The following is a 16,234-nucleotide window of genomic DNA, read 5'->3' on the forward strand; positions in this document are numbered from 1 at the left end:
TTAATGACCTCACTAACGAAATGGCCGCTATGCGAGCTCGTTTTCCTCCTCCTGATCCGGATATGTGATTAAATGTTTTACTTTCCAAACATATTGTTTTAACATTTTGAATATTTTTGAATGTTTGAATTTGTGGATTGTGAATTTGTTTAGATTTATGGATGGTTTGAACTTATATGTTTGGTGTGATTTATTATTGCATCATTTACATCATTATTAGCAATATGACCAATTTTGCCATATCACATTTATGAATATTGATTACGGAACTAATGGCTAACGTTCTCTTAATTGTGATCTTAACAGCTTATGCATACATATACCTAATCAATTGGCTAAAAGTTTTTCATGTTTCTTTGAATCTTTTGATTTAACAAAAGGGGGAGAAGTGTAAGTGTGTGTTTTAAGTGTGTTTTAAAATGATAAATGTGTTTTAAAATGATAAATGGGAGAAGTGTTAAAGTAAGGGGGAGTAATTTCAAAACTTGATTTCAAAATCTTAAAATTACTAAAATGTTTTGTTATATCAAAAAGGGGGATATTGTTGAAAACATTTTGATATTTCGATATAACAAATTAAGTTAAATGAATTTTAAGATTTTCCAAAATGATTTTCTAAGTATATTCGATATAATTATTCGAATATCAAAACATTACTCAAAATATTTCAAAAATCATTTTAAATCCTTACTTAAGTGTAAAATTAAGTTTTAATCTTAAAACAATTTCAAAATAATTTTACAAAGTATTTCGAACCATTTCAAAGCCAAAAATTCCAGATTGCTCAGAGGGAACTGATTCCCCCCCAAGGGGTTACCGATTCCCCCCTGAATGGTTTGGCTCCGAGATTTCCAGAATGCTCGGAGGGAACCGATTCCCCCATAGGGGGTACCGATTCCCCCTGTTCAACGGTCGAAATATTTGAATTTTACACTTAGGGAACCGATTCCCTATGAGGGGGAACCGATTCCCCCCACGCTCCAAGTTGTTTTATTAATTGTTTTCACACTAAAACGGCTATATTATCTTCATTAATTATCCCCAACGTTCAGAAGTGATTCAAGGTGTATTTAAACAAGTTCTGAAGCCCTTGATCAACAAGAAAATATAGAGAAACAAGAGTGAAAGCATCAAACACAAAGTTTGTGCAAATCAAGCCAATTTTCCTTTCAATATTCATTTTGCTTTCAAGGAACACCATTTGTGCTCATTTGTAATTATTTGTGAGTGTTCTTTTCTTGTTCTAGAATTGTGCAAACATCTTACCTTGTGAGGTTTTCCTTGTAAGTTTGCAAATTTGTAATCTTCTCTTTGGGAAAGAGTGTTCTCAAGAATTGGGGTATATTCTTGAGGGTGTTGTAAGGTTATCTCTTTGGCCTCAAAAGAAAGAACAAATTAATGAATTTGTTGGAAAATCCTTAGTGTGGATAGCTAAGGTAGTGGACATAGACTTTGATTGAGAAAGTCAAACCACTCTAAATCGTTGTGCAATTACTTTCAATTTTCTGCAAAAGCTTCCACCAAATTTTTAATTGCCAATTCACCCCCCTCTTGGCCAATTCCGTCAATCGATTAACTCAACAGTTATTCTTTGACTCCTCTAGCTAGGATATGAATCGGTTCCTTTTCATAAGTTAAATCTTGTCTAATCTCTATTTCCTCTGGTGTGATAATATGTGACGGATCTGATTGGTACTTCCTGAGCATCGACACATGAAAAACATTTTGGAAGGCAAACCTAACTGATAAGCTATTGGTCTGACTTTTTTCAAAATCTCGTAAGGTCCAATAAATTTTGGACTCATCTTTTCTTTGTGTCTATACCTTAATACTTTCTTCCAAGGCGATACCTTAACAAATAATTTATCTCCCACTTGATATTCAATCTCTTTTCTCTTTAGGTCTGCATAAGACTTTTGTCGATAGGAAGCTATCTTAAGATTATCTTGGATAATTTTCACTTTATCTTCAATTTATTTCATTAAATAAGGGACAACCAGATCTCAATCTTTTAGCTTAAACCAATTTAATAGTGTTCGACAGTTTCTCCCATATAAAGCATCATATGGAGCCATCTTGATACTCGATTGATAATTGTTACTGTAGGCAAATTCCACAAAAAGAAAATATATTTCCCATGATCCTTTGAATTCATTCACACATGCCCTTAGCAAATCCTCCAATATCTGAATAGTCCGCTCTGATTGACTATCTGTCTACTGATGAAAAGTCATGCTAAAATTCAATCGAGTGCCCAAGCCTCATGCAATGAATTCCATAATCTGAAAGTAAACCTTGGATCTCTGTCATATATTGTCGATATAGGCACTCCATACATCCTAACTATTTCTTTTATATACAACTCAGTATATTTATCCATCGAGTAATCTATCTGAACTAGAATAAATTGAGTTGTCTTGGTCAACCTATCAACATTCACCAATATTGAGTCTTTCTTGTTGGGTGTCAAATGTAACCCTATAACAAAATCCATAGTGACTCGTTCCCACTTCCATTTAGGAATGGATATCGTTTGTAGCAATCCAGAATGCACTTGATGCTCATATTCACTTGTTGACATGTCAGGCATTTTGCAACAAACTCTATGATAACTCTTTTCATGCCAGACCACCAATATCGACTCTTTATATCCTGATACATCTTATTTTCGCCTGTATGCAAAGTCAATCGACTATAATATTCCTCGGAGAGAATATATTTCTTTAGTTCTTCATTATCTAGAATTCAAAGTCTTCCACGATAATCTAAACATCCATCAGTCCTGACTTCAAAGTCTTTAGTCTCGCTTTTTCTACTTGCGCAATTCTTGCCAAACACTTTTCATCTTTTCCTTGTAGCTCTTTTATCCGATCCAAAAGCATCGGCTTTAAATTAAGATCAACAATCAAGGTTCCATCTTCTTTAACGATAAACATGCATCCAAAACTCGTAAAGATGTAAAAGTCTTTTGGCTAAGTGCATCAGCTACCACATCATAATCTTTTAAAAGCTCTATCCACCTTCTTTGTCTCAGGTTCAGCTCTTTTTGAGTCAACAAATACTTTTAGACTTTTGTGATCTATATAAATATAGCATCTCTCACCATAAAAATAATGACGCCAAATCTTTAAGGCAAACACAACCGCTTCCAACTCTAAATCATCTGTTGGGTAATTTCTCTCATGAGTCTTTAACTGTCTCGAAGCATAGGTTACAACTTTCCGCTGCCAACTCAGGTTGTACAATCACTGGTGCCTCTATTAAAATCTTCTTTAGTATTTCAAAACTCTCTTGGTATTTCTCCATCCAAACAAAAGGCATATCTTTTCTTAACAACTTAGTTAGCGTTGAAGCTGACATCGAAAAGTTCTTCATGAACCTTTGATAATAACCAGGAAGTCCCAAGAAACTATAAACATCAAAATCATTCTTTGGGAGTTTCCATTCCACTGTAGCTTGAATCTTATTAGGATATATTCTTATTCCTTCTAGAGAGACAACATGGCCAAGGAAATCAACCTCTTCCAACTAGAATTCAAACTTAGAAAGTTTGGCATACAACTTTTTTTTCTCTTGAAGAATTTGAAGAACAATACGAAGATGAGCATCATGCTCCTCTCAGTTTTAAATACACCGAAATATTATCAATAAAAACTACCAAAAACTGATCCAGGTAAGGTTGAAATACTCGATTCATAAAATCCATAAATTTTGCAGGAGCGTTAGTCAAACCGAATGGCATAACGACAAATTTGTAGTGTCCATACCGAGTCCAAAAAATTGTCTTTGGGATATCCTCCTCTTTAATCTTTAATTGGTGATATCCTGAGTGAAGGTCTCTCTTAGAGAACAATGTTACACCTTTTAATTAATCAAATAGATCATCAATCCTCAGAAGAGAATACTTATTCTTTTCTGTTACCTTATTTAACTATTGATAATCTATGCATAAACGCATGGACCCATCCTTCTTTTTTCACTAAAAGTACAGGTGCTCCTCAATGTGAAACACTAGGTCTAATGAATCCTCAATCGAGAAACTCTTGTAATTCGACCTTTAATTCTCTTAGCACAGTTGGGGTCATTCAGTATGGAGCCATAGAAATAGGTTTCGTACCCGAGTAAGCATTGATCTTGAATTATACCTCATAATTTGGAGGTAAACCCATTAATTCTTCCAGAAAAACATTTGGAAATTTATGAACTGTTGGAATATCATCCAATCTCACTTTTAATATTTGAGTGTCTATTACATTAGCCAGAAAAGTTGTACACCCTTCCGACATCATTTTCTTTGCAGTGATTGTTGATATCACATTGGATGGTGCTTTCACTTTTTCACCAATTAGTATTATTTTTGAACCCTGCAAATCCTTCAAAAATAATCGCTTCTTGCGACAATCAACCCATCCATGATGTGGAGACAACCAATCCATTCGCAAAATAATCTCAAACTCATCGAAAGGCAATTCCATCAGGTCCATCGGGAACAAACCCCTTGTATCTTTATCGGGCATTTTCTACATATCCGAGTTACCCTTGCACTATGACCCATAGGATTTCCTGCTATCAACTCACTAATGATTTGTTCTAACAGAATTTCTCTAGATCTAATCAACTTTGTACTAATATAAGAGTGCGTAGAACCATGGTCAACTAAAACAAATATAGGTCCATAAAAAGATAGAATTTAGTTATTATAATCTATGGGTCATCCCGATCTTCATTAGTCTTGATGTTATAAATTCTGGCCACTCCTCGTGTATCTGGATTGACTCATATTATCCTCTGGATTTACCTCTTCCCATGCTTCTCTGAGGGGCTACTGGTGATCTCTGAGTTTGCACTGATTTGTCCCCAAATCTCTTAGGACAATTTCTAACATAATGGCCAGTATCACCACAGCGAAAACAGGCACCACTATCAAATCTGCATACTCTACCATGTAATTTGCCACATGTCTGACATGCCGAAGATAGATCTCAAGATGTCATGCCCGAGCTAGCAATAAAAGACTGAGATTGTTTAGCATTATGTGAAGCTGCTAGAACCATATCTATTATTGTATCGGAAACCTGAACCCTTGCCACTCTTAGCATAATGAGAAGTTGAGGATGCTCCGAATCTCTTCCCAGTCTGCAAGACCTGCTCTACTACTATAGTCTCTTTTTGAGTTCTTTAAATTACTTTAGCTCGGTTAATCACCTCTTGCAAGTTAGGCAAGTTCAATACCAGCATTATCTCTTTCATCATAGGAAACAATCCCTCAATGAACCAGCCATCAAGCCTTGACATTGGGAACCACTTTAGTAGGAAAACGGCTTAACTTGTTATACTCTACCTCATACTCATGTATGGTTCGTCCACTTTGTTTCAAGTTGAGAAACTTCAGTAGCATCGCTAACATGAATTTTTCATTGATGTACTCATTCTTGAATTCATCCTGAAAGAACTGCGAAGTCACTTGCTCAGGCGGTGCATACATCATTATTTTGTCCACCATACTCGGGCTGATCCTCGAAGTAAAGATACAGCTCCATCCAACTTTTCATAATCTTAGCAGTGAAGATTCTCAACCATCACCTTTATGTCCTTTAACCATAAGTCAGCTACTATGGGATCTTTTTCCTCTTCTCCCCTGAACTCGGGTGCTCTTAAACTTTTCAACTCTTTTAAGATTAACATCTATGGAGTTGGAGGAGGCGAAGAAGGTTGAAATCGAGCCAAGATTGCATCGAGAACCTGCATAAAATCTCTATGATATGGTACTGGCATACCTTGATGTACCGATGTGCTAGCGTGTTTAGACTAGATCAGATGCTCACTATTAACTTCATTATTTTTCACTGCACGACCCTTCTAGAACATATTGTTAATTCACTCTTCGTGAATTTACATATTCAACATCTAATACGACACACATAATAATAACAACTAAGGTTAGTAAGGAATGACATCAATTATATTCTATGGACACCATATCAGTAACTTTGACATCCTAGTGGCATGTATACTTTTTTAATGCAAAATACACCCGGTTTTGGTTGAGAATTGGCTAAACCTATAGCTCTTATACCAATAAATGTAACACATATTTCTCACATATGCCCTCGTACACGAGTCACATATGTCACATAACTTTTAAAACATTTTCGTCCTTAAAAACTAGTAAAACTTGTACATACAATAGATTATGTCACATATATTAATTATATTCCATCTAGTGATATCAAAAGTAGTCATAGATGTCATACAATTACTAATGAGGAAACCTTTGTTTTACAATGTCAGCTGCACTCCTTACTCTGATTATACTTGATTGCCTACGTAAAAAAATCATCACACGCTAATTATATACCTAGTGAGGCATAAGAAAGTAAGTAAGGTTTTTAAAACTTTGATATATCAATAAAGATCAAAAATGATTTGAAATCGTATAATATATATAAACACTCAAAAATAACTTGATAAGTCAAGTTTCCATCAAATAACATGCTAAACAGTATTTTGTATGCCTAACATATTTATAAATCAATATATTCCAAAATATCCATTCACAACCCAATTATATGACAAATGAGAATGCAAGGTACCCAATAACATGAAACTAACCACTTTTAAAATAGTAATTTCGTACGACTACCATCCTTGCACAGAAAGTTCTATAGTACACGAAGTACTAATCCAAGTACACAAAGTACTCTTATGAAAATGCAATGATGTGTTTTCTAAAAATTGATATATATTTATCTCACACCAAGTATGCCAATTACATACATAGTGCTAAAGTACTCAAAGTACTTTTACAAGACCACCTTATTTATGATATTATTATGCACCTATAACACTCCTTGTACATACAATAGACTTTAAAATCCAAATCGTAGGTTAAACACTTATTCCAAACCATCAATAAATAATAATTTGTTAGAAACACATCTATACATTTTAGGGCAGTTGATACCCTAAAATCATTTGTAAAAATCATTTTCATAAACTTTATGAAAATATTTCAAAATACGGTAAAACATGCTTTAAAAAAAAAACATTTGAGTTTGACTCATCGCAACTATTCTGGAACTTTATCCTTACCTTTTTGTTTGCTTGTCTCACAAATTTGATTACAATCTACACAAGCATCCATTTTCACACATACAAATATAAAATACAATGTTAGTATTCTTACTAACATTATACAAAATAATAATGCTCAAAAGTACTATTATTTTGAAATTTTAATATTCATTCTAACTTTTCCTTTTTTTTTCAAAATGGGCCTTTGTCATAAATTCTTCAATTCAAGCCCAAATAAGCCCAATAAATTTTCAGCATTATACTTACATGCCAATATCTCAACAATACCATAATTACCACTTATGCTACTAATTTTCTCAATATTTATTATTTTGTTGATAAACTTTGCCAACATTCCAAAATGGCTTAATCTCACATTCTAACTTCATTTTCATCCCTCAAATAATAATTTCCAGTAATTTACATCGATTATTGAGTAATTACACATTCATACTATAACTTTTAAAAAATACCAAATAGGTCCCTCAACTTTTGAAAAATTACACATTAGCCTAAATTTTTGTAAGGCTTGTAGAACCTTCCAAATATCATTTATAACCCATGGGAATTTTTCCACAATTTTCCCAACTTAATTCCTCATGGTTGAATACTTTAGGGGTACATTTCTCATGGTTTTCACTTGATTCAAGCATGAAACCAACCTCTATTTAACATTTCAAGACCTCTAGAATCAAACCCCTTTACCATTTTGCCCAATTAACATTCCAAAAATTGCAATTTTGTTACTTTGATCAAACAGACCAAATTTAACATGGAATTAAATCCTCAAATCCAATGGTTTATATTATTTTTCATCATTTTAAAATGTGAAAATAATATTTTCAAGCATAATTTAGCATCCTTCAAATTTTTCTCAAAATTTCTATTCAATCTGATTTACCGATTTCATACAGGACTTTAACCCTTTATAGATTTCAACATAAATTCTGGATCAAGATTCTGATTTCAATAAAACACCACTATCAAAAGTAGACTATCTATTTATGGAATAAAAATTATGTTTAAAAAAGTTACCACTAAGGTCCCTAAACTTTTCCAATTTTATACTTTGTCTACTAAACATTTATAACTTACATTTTGGTCACTAAAACAATTAGGGTATTACACCTACTCCCACAGTCTAAGGTTTGGTCGCTCCTAGTATCGACAGTGGGGGATCTCCAAGACCCCAAAGAATCTCTGGCTCTCTTAACCGGAGTCTGATATGATATAGCCGACTTGGACGCCCTTCTCCGACTCTTCCCTGTAGAATTGTTCATCACCTTGGCTCTCATTGTAATACCCCGAATATCGAGTCAATGACTAAATTGAAAGAATTTGAAATTTTGGGAATTAAATTGAATAAGTGGTAAAGTATAATAAATGATTTAGAATTTTTGTGTAAGATCAATTAGTAAGAATTGAAGAATGAAAGGGGCATTTTGTCTTTTAGAGGAGAGATAGTTTTAGAATTATTTTAAATAGGTTATTTAAGTAGAGGAAAACGGCGAAAGTTGAAAAAGAAGCCAAGTTATTTTCTCTTTTCCTTCTCCCCCTGTGCTCATTCTCTCCATAGCCAAAGTTGAGTTTCCTCCAAGTTGATTTTTCCTTTAGTTTAATGGTTAGTTTTGAAACCTTAAGTGATATAGAGGTTTAAGGAAAGTTCAAGGATGATTATAGTGAATTATTTGAGATTGAAGAAAATGGGTTTTTGAGTGATAAGATGAAATATGAGTTTTTATTTAAGTTTAAATGTATATTTGACTTGTGAAAGAGATAAAAAAGAGATTAGAAGCCTTGGAAGTAATTAAAAACATGTTTGAGAATTGGGTGTGATTTTAGTTTTAAAGGGTTCTTTGGAGTTATTAGATGTTATAGAGATATTTATGAATGTAAAATAGTTAGTTTGAATAATGGTCAGTTTAGTGGTATTATTGGAGGTAAAAATAAGAGATTTAATTGAAATTTGGGTAAAAATCGAGCTGAAAATGCAAAATTTGGGTAAGCGTATCAGTACTAGAAGAACAGTACCGATACTACAGGTTTAAATTTGAAGAAATACGATGAACAGTATTGATACTAATGCAATTGGTAGCGATACTATTTGGGTATCGATAATAAGATAAAGGTATAGATACCATGGATTCCAAAATGAAGAAATGGTATCGATATTGAAAGGGAGTATCGGTACCATAATATAGAAGTATCGATACCATAGTAAGTGTATCGATAATATTAAGCCTAGAATTTTAAGATGGGATGAATTTTAAGATAAATTGAAAATAATAGTACTTTTTAAGTGTTATTAAAAAATAAATGTTCGAAAGTATACTAAAAATTGTATGGTATGTGTAATAATGGATGCTTGTGTAGATCTTAACCAAGATCCAGAGTCAAGTTAAAAAAAAGGGCGAAGATAAAGTTGTTGAATAGTTGGGCATATCAGGTGAGTGCATTTATTGTATTTATATTAGATGAGGAAGACTCACAATGAATCAAACTCGAATGTTTTGATTTAATGTATGTTTTACAGTCTTTGATATATTCTTATAATGTGTATGGAAATGATATTCTGAATAAGTTTTAGAGTATGAACTGCTCTAAAATAAATGGATGAATATTGATGTTGTTCAATGGTTATCGAGGGTGCTAAAATAAATGCATAACGGTGCATTTAGGCATAAAAGGTGCCACTAATGAAAGTTAAATGCATAACATTGCATTTCTCCATAAAATGTGCCACTAATGAAAGTTAAATGCATAACGGTGCATTTCGACATAAATGGTGCCACTCATTGTATTTATATAAAGTGAATGATCATTTTGGTACTTCGGTGCAGTGCATGTACTTTATTTTTCTTATTTGACATAAAGTGGACAAAATAAAAGATAATTGGGAAAAATTTACAGAAAAATAGGTATGCTTGGCATACTAAGAATAATTTCAATGACTATATAAAAGAAAATTGGTTTAACTGAGATGGTTAACTGATTTTTATGAAGTATACGACTTAGTTTATTTCAATAGCCATGATATGCTTATGTATGAATTTCATTACATTATTATTAAATACTTAGCGTGTTTTAATTTCACGCGTAGGTAAGAGCCAAGACTAGTAAGGAGTGGTTAGATCATCCAAGGTTGACTCACCAGTAAATATAGGATAATTATGTCTCTTTTTTATAATCAAATGGCATGTATATGAATTTAAGAAAATGCTTTGGAATGTATTAAAGTTACAATTTTTGTAATATGTTTCAACGAATGTTATATTATTGTACTAAAATGTTTTGTTTTATTTTCAAAAAAAAATTATTGGTTTTACAAATAAGTAATTTTTTTAAAAAAGTCATGTGACACCTATGACTTGTGTAGGGAAACATATGCGGGAAATGGGTGTTCCATTTATTGGTATCAGAGGTACAGGTTTACCCAATTCTCGGCCGAAATCAGGTTTATTTGAATATAGAAAAAAGGTTACATGCCATTAAGATTGCCAATGTTACTGATATGGTTTTATTAGAGTGTGATTGATGTCACTCCTTACTAACTTTAGTGTTATTATTATGTATATCTTAGAAGATGTCAGAATCTTCGAACTCGCGGAGAGCGGGGGAACAAGAAATCATAGAAGGAACGGGTAGCGAAAGTTAGGAGGCTAATAGTAAACAGTCGATTCCATCTGAAAATGCTAGTGCACCGACACATCAGGGTATGCCCGTGCCAGAATTTATAGCTTTTAGACGAGCTCTCGATGCCATTTTGACTTAGTTCCAACCTATTCCACCTCTCCCTACTCCTTCAGTACTGAGGATGTTGATCCCAAACAAACTGAAGAGTTTATGAGCTCTTGAGTTTCGGGGATAAGAGGATGAAAGACCTATAGGTCTGACTTATGGCTAAATGATAATATGGTAATGCTAGAAAGTCTTCATTTCTTGGATTCTGAAAAGCCAGGTGGAGTTGTATCTTTATTTCGGGGATCAGCTCGATTATGGTGGTCAAATACTACGACGTATGCACCACCAGAACAAGTGACCTATCAGTTCTCCCTGGAGGAATTTAAGAACAAGTAGGATAGTGAGCATTTTAGACGGGCAATGCTGCTAAAGTTCCTTAATTTGAAACAAGGTGATCAAGCAGTACATGAGTACGAGGTTGAATACAACAAGCTGAGCCATTTTTCTACTGAGGTAGTTCCCAATGAAAATGATCGACGTGATTGGTTTATTGAAGGTTTGAGGCCAAATTTGAAAGAGATGATGTTGGCTTTGAATTTTCCTAGTTTGTAAGAAGTCATATATTGAACCAAGGCTATTGAAATAGCTCAAGAGGAGACCCTAGCAGCGGATCAGAGTATGCAGATGGGGAAAAGGGTTGGAATGCCTTCAACTCCCCCATCATGCTAAGAGTGGCAAGGGCTCGAGTTCCATATATACTGATAGAGATGGTTCTGCTGTAGCTTCATAGAAAACTAAACAATGTTATTCCTTTGCTGCTAGCTTGGTTAGAGCATTTGGAGAGAGAACTCTATGTCAGACATGTCATAAATTGCACCGTGGAGTATGCAAATTTCTCAGTGGAGCTTGTTTCCAGTGTTTGTGAGACTGATCACTTTGCCCGAAATTGTCCTAAGAAATATGGGGACAATTCGGCGCAATCTAAGAGATCTGTGGCAGTTTTTAATAGAAGAAAAAGAAGAGGTAGATCCAGAGGATAATCTGAATCAATGTCGTGACAAGAGACTTGTTGAGTCACTATAAATTACAACATTAAGACCAATGAGGATCGGGAAGACCCGGAGATCATCACAGGTACATTCCATCTTTTTTATGAACTTGTGTTTATTTTAGTTAACCCTAGTTCTACACACTAATACATTAGTACAAAGTTGGTTAAATCTAGAGGAATTCCTTTAGAACTAATTGTTAGTGTGTTGATAGCGATAAACCCTATGAGTCACAGTGCGAGAGTATCTCAGGTATGTAGAAAATGTCTAATAAAGATTCAAGGGATTGTGTTCCCGACATACTTAATAGAGTTGCCTTTCAATGAGTTTGAAATCATTTTGGGCATGGATTGGTTATCTCCATATCAAGGATAGGTTGATTGTTGCAAGAAGCGCTTTTTTTTAAAGATATTGACGGCTCTGAATTAGTAGTGATCGGCTAAAAAACGAAATCACCATCCAATGTGATATCAACCATGACTATAAGGAAAATGAAGGCAAAATGGTGTATAGCTTTTGTAGATAACGTGATAGAAACTCGAGTAGCGAAAGTGAGAGTAGATGATATTCCTACGGTTAGGGAGTTTTTGGATGTTTTTACCAAGGAGTTACCAGGATTACCTTCAGACCGCGATGTGGAATTTCATATTGAGGTTTACTCGGGTACCAAACCTGTTTATATGGCTCCAATGGAGTTAAGATAATTAAAAGCTCAATTGCAAGAGCTACCCGATAAGGGATTTTTGAGACCTAATGTTTCCCCTTGGGGAGCCTCTTGGATAAGATACTTCCCTTTCTTCAATGGTTGAATTCTCGAGAGGATCATGAGTTTCCTCATCTTTCGTTTCTTCCTTTGATGATGATTTTCCAACGTCATGTCTAACGTCATTTGCTTGTACAATACCTACATCATCATTAACACCAGAATCCTTCCTCGGAAGGAGATTATCATCGAAAACAACATGTATAGACTCTTCTACAACTAAATTTCTTTTATTAAATACTCGATAAGCTTTAGAATTTAAGGAATAACCCATAAAAATTCCTTCATCACTTTTAGCATCAAATTTGCCAATGTTTTCTTTACCGTTGTTTAAAACAAAACATTTACATCCAAAATGATGAAAATAACTAATGTTAGGCTTTTTTATTTTTGAAAATTTCATATGGAGTTTTCTTTAAAATTGGCCTAATCATTACTCGATTTACAAATAACAAGCGGAATTTGTGGCTTCCGCCCAAAAATATTTGGCAAATTATTTCACAAAGCATGGTTCTAGCCATTTCTTCTAAAGTTTGATTTTCCCTCTCAACAACTCCATTTTGTTGAGGGGTTCTAGGTGATGAAAAATTATGTCTAATACCATTAGAATTACAAAACTCATTAAATCCAAGATTTTTAAATTCAGTGCCATGATCACTTCTAACACTAGTGATAGAGTAACCTTTTTCGTTTTGGATTACTTTTGAAAATGTGATGAAATTTTCTAATGCTTCATATTTAGTACTTAAGAATAGAACCCAAGTATATCTAGAATAGTCATCTACCAAGACAAATGCATATTGTTTTCCACCCAAGCTAGTAGTCCTAGTTGGCTCAAAAAGATCTATATGGATCAATTGTAATACTCTACTAGTTGATACGTCATTAATGGATTTAAAAGAAATTCGCTTTTGTTTTCCTTTAGCACAAGCATCAAAAATTTTATCATTATCAAAGTTAAGCTTAGGCAACCCTCTTACTAAGTCTCCTTGAATTAGCCGTTGCAAAACACTCATACTAGCATGTCCTAGTCTCCTATGCCATAACCAACTATCATGTTCATCCTTAGCAAGTAGGCACAAATTAGTCATATCAATAGAATCTAAATGCACCATGTATATGTTTCCTATTCTATAACCAACAAGCATAATCTGATTAGATGCAATGTCAATGACTTTACAACCATTAATTTCAAACATGACATTGAATCCCTTATCACATAATTGACTAATACTCAAAAGATTATGCTTTAATCCATTCACATATAAAACATTTTTAATTTGTATGGAAGAGGTATTACCTGTTGTACCTATACCTTCAATGTGACCTTTTGAATTATAACCAAAAGTCACTTCTCCTCCATTTTTGGCGTTAAGCTCTATGAACCGATTTTTGTCCCCGGTCATGTGTCTCGAGCATCCACATTCAAGGTACCATGAATTTGAATTTGTTTCTCGTGCATTGTAGCAATGCTCCTTTCCTACAAACATAGATTTTTATTTTTGGTACCCCTTTTGGGTCCATATTCATTAGTTTCCAAAATCCTAGTCCCCTTAGGTATCCATTTGTGTAGGATTCTTATCTTTAGTAATGAGTTCTTTAGGAACCCACATACTTCTAACGATTTTCCATTAGAGGTTATTTGGGGACCTCTATGATTGTAGTTTTTAAAACCTTTTCTAACAAAGTTGGATTTTGAATTTTCTTTTTTTTCAAAACGTTTTGTTACAACTTTATCAAAAGAAGTTTTAAGATCATCAATTTTCTTTTTATGATCATCATTGACCTTTGAAAGTAAATTTTGCAAATCCAATTTTTCTTTTCAAACACTTCTAGTTTGATTTGCAAATCTTTGATTTTACTTTAAAGATCGTTATTGGTTTTGGATATGAGTTTATTTTCATTTTTCAATTTTGAAACATCATTTTTATATTTTAAAAACAATTTCTCATAATCCGAAGCCAACCCATTATATTCCTTTAATAACTCATCATAGGATAAATCATCATAATCAGATGAGTTAGAGGTTACCTTAGAATCTTCCCCGAATGCCATCAAGCACAAGTTTGCTACTTCTTGTTCCTCTTCATCAGAACCTTCTTCATCGCTCCATGTAGCCACATGAGCCTTGTGTTTATTCTTTGATTGACCCTTTCTCTTTAATTGTGGGCAATCATATTTGACATGCCCCGGCTTTTTGCATTCATAGCAAATGATCGGGTCCTTCTCTTTTGGTTCATTTTTGAGGCCTTCGTTTTGTTTGAATTTTCTTCCTGGGTAAGGTCTCATCATTTTTCTGAACCGTTTGGCAAAAAATGCCATTTCCTCGTCATTATCATCTTCATTCGAATCACTCTCATGTTTTATGGATTTGAGAGCAACTCCAATGTTTTTCTTCTTCTCCTTCTCATTTGGTGTCTCGTCAATCTTATCGAGGTCCACCTCATCTTCAAGCATCATTTCATGAATGAGGAGGGAACCGATTAGTTCTTCAAGAGTTAAGGACGTTAGGTCCTTAGACTCGATGATTGTCTTTTTCTTTGATTGCCATGATTTTGGAAGAAAGTAGACTAACTTCCTCACAAGCTTTTCATTTGAAATGATCTCTCCATATGATTTGAGACCATTGACAGTCGTTGAAAATCTATCCGTCATAGATTTGATATCTTCATTTTGATTTCATCCTGAAATTTTCATAGATATGCGTTAAAATGCTAATTTTAGATTTTTTTACCTCATCGGTACCTTCATGAGTGACTTGAAGCTTGTCCCATATTTGTTTTGCGGTTGTACAAGATGAAACTCTTCCTTATTCATCTGGTCCAAGAGAACAAAATATGATATGCATGACTTTGGAGTTGAGCTGGAACATTCTTGTATCTCCTTCACTTCACAACCTTGGATGAGTGAGAGGCTTGATGTATCCTTCTTCTACGGCATTCCATGCTCCCATGTCACTTGCTTGAATGAATTACATTATCCTATTTATCCAATAGGTATAGTTAGCTCCATTGAAGAAAGGAGGCTTGTTGACGGGCATCGAATCAAGACTGGAATCGTAATTTGAAGCGGAGGCCATTGATGACTTGATAATCGATGTAACTCTTCCCAAATTGACTCAAAAGGCGATTAAACCTTCAAATGAGTGAGGCTATGATACCAATTTTTGAGTTAACCGATCGATGGAATCGGACAAGAGGGGGTGAATTGGTAATAAAAATTTTGGTGGAAGCTTTTACAGAAAATTGAAAGTAATTGCACAGCGATTTACAGTGGTTCGACTTTATCAATTAAAGTCTACGTCCACTACCTTAGCTATCCACACTAAGGATTATCCAACAAATTCACTAATTTGTTATTTATTTTGAGGCCAAAGAGATAACCTTAAAACTCCCTCAAGAATATACCGCAATTCTTGAGAACACTCTTTTCTCAAGGAGAAGATTACAAATTTGCAAACTTACAAGAAAAACCTCACAAGGAAAATATGTTTGCACAATTCTAGAAAAAAGAAAGAACACTCAAGAATAAATACAATTGAGCACAATAAGTGTTCTTGAAAGAAAAATGAATATTGAATGAAAAATAGGTTTGAAATGCTAAAACTTGAGGTTTGATGCTTTCTCTTTGATTCTCTCTTAATTCTAGTTGCTTGTTATTTCTTGGT

Source organism: Hibiscus syriacus, unplaced genomic scaffold (genome assembly GCF_006381635.1).
Source record: "Hibiscus syriacus cultivar Baekdansim isolate YM2019G1 unplaced genomic scaffold, ASM638163v2 tig00110332_pilon, whole genome shotgun sequence".
NCBI lineage: Eukaryota > Viridiplantae > Streptophyta > Magnoliopsida > Malvales > Malvaceae > Hibiscus > Hibiscus syriacus.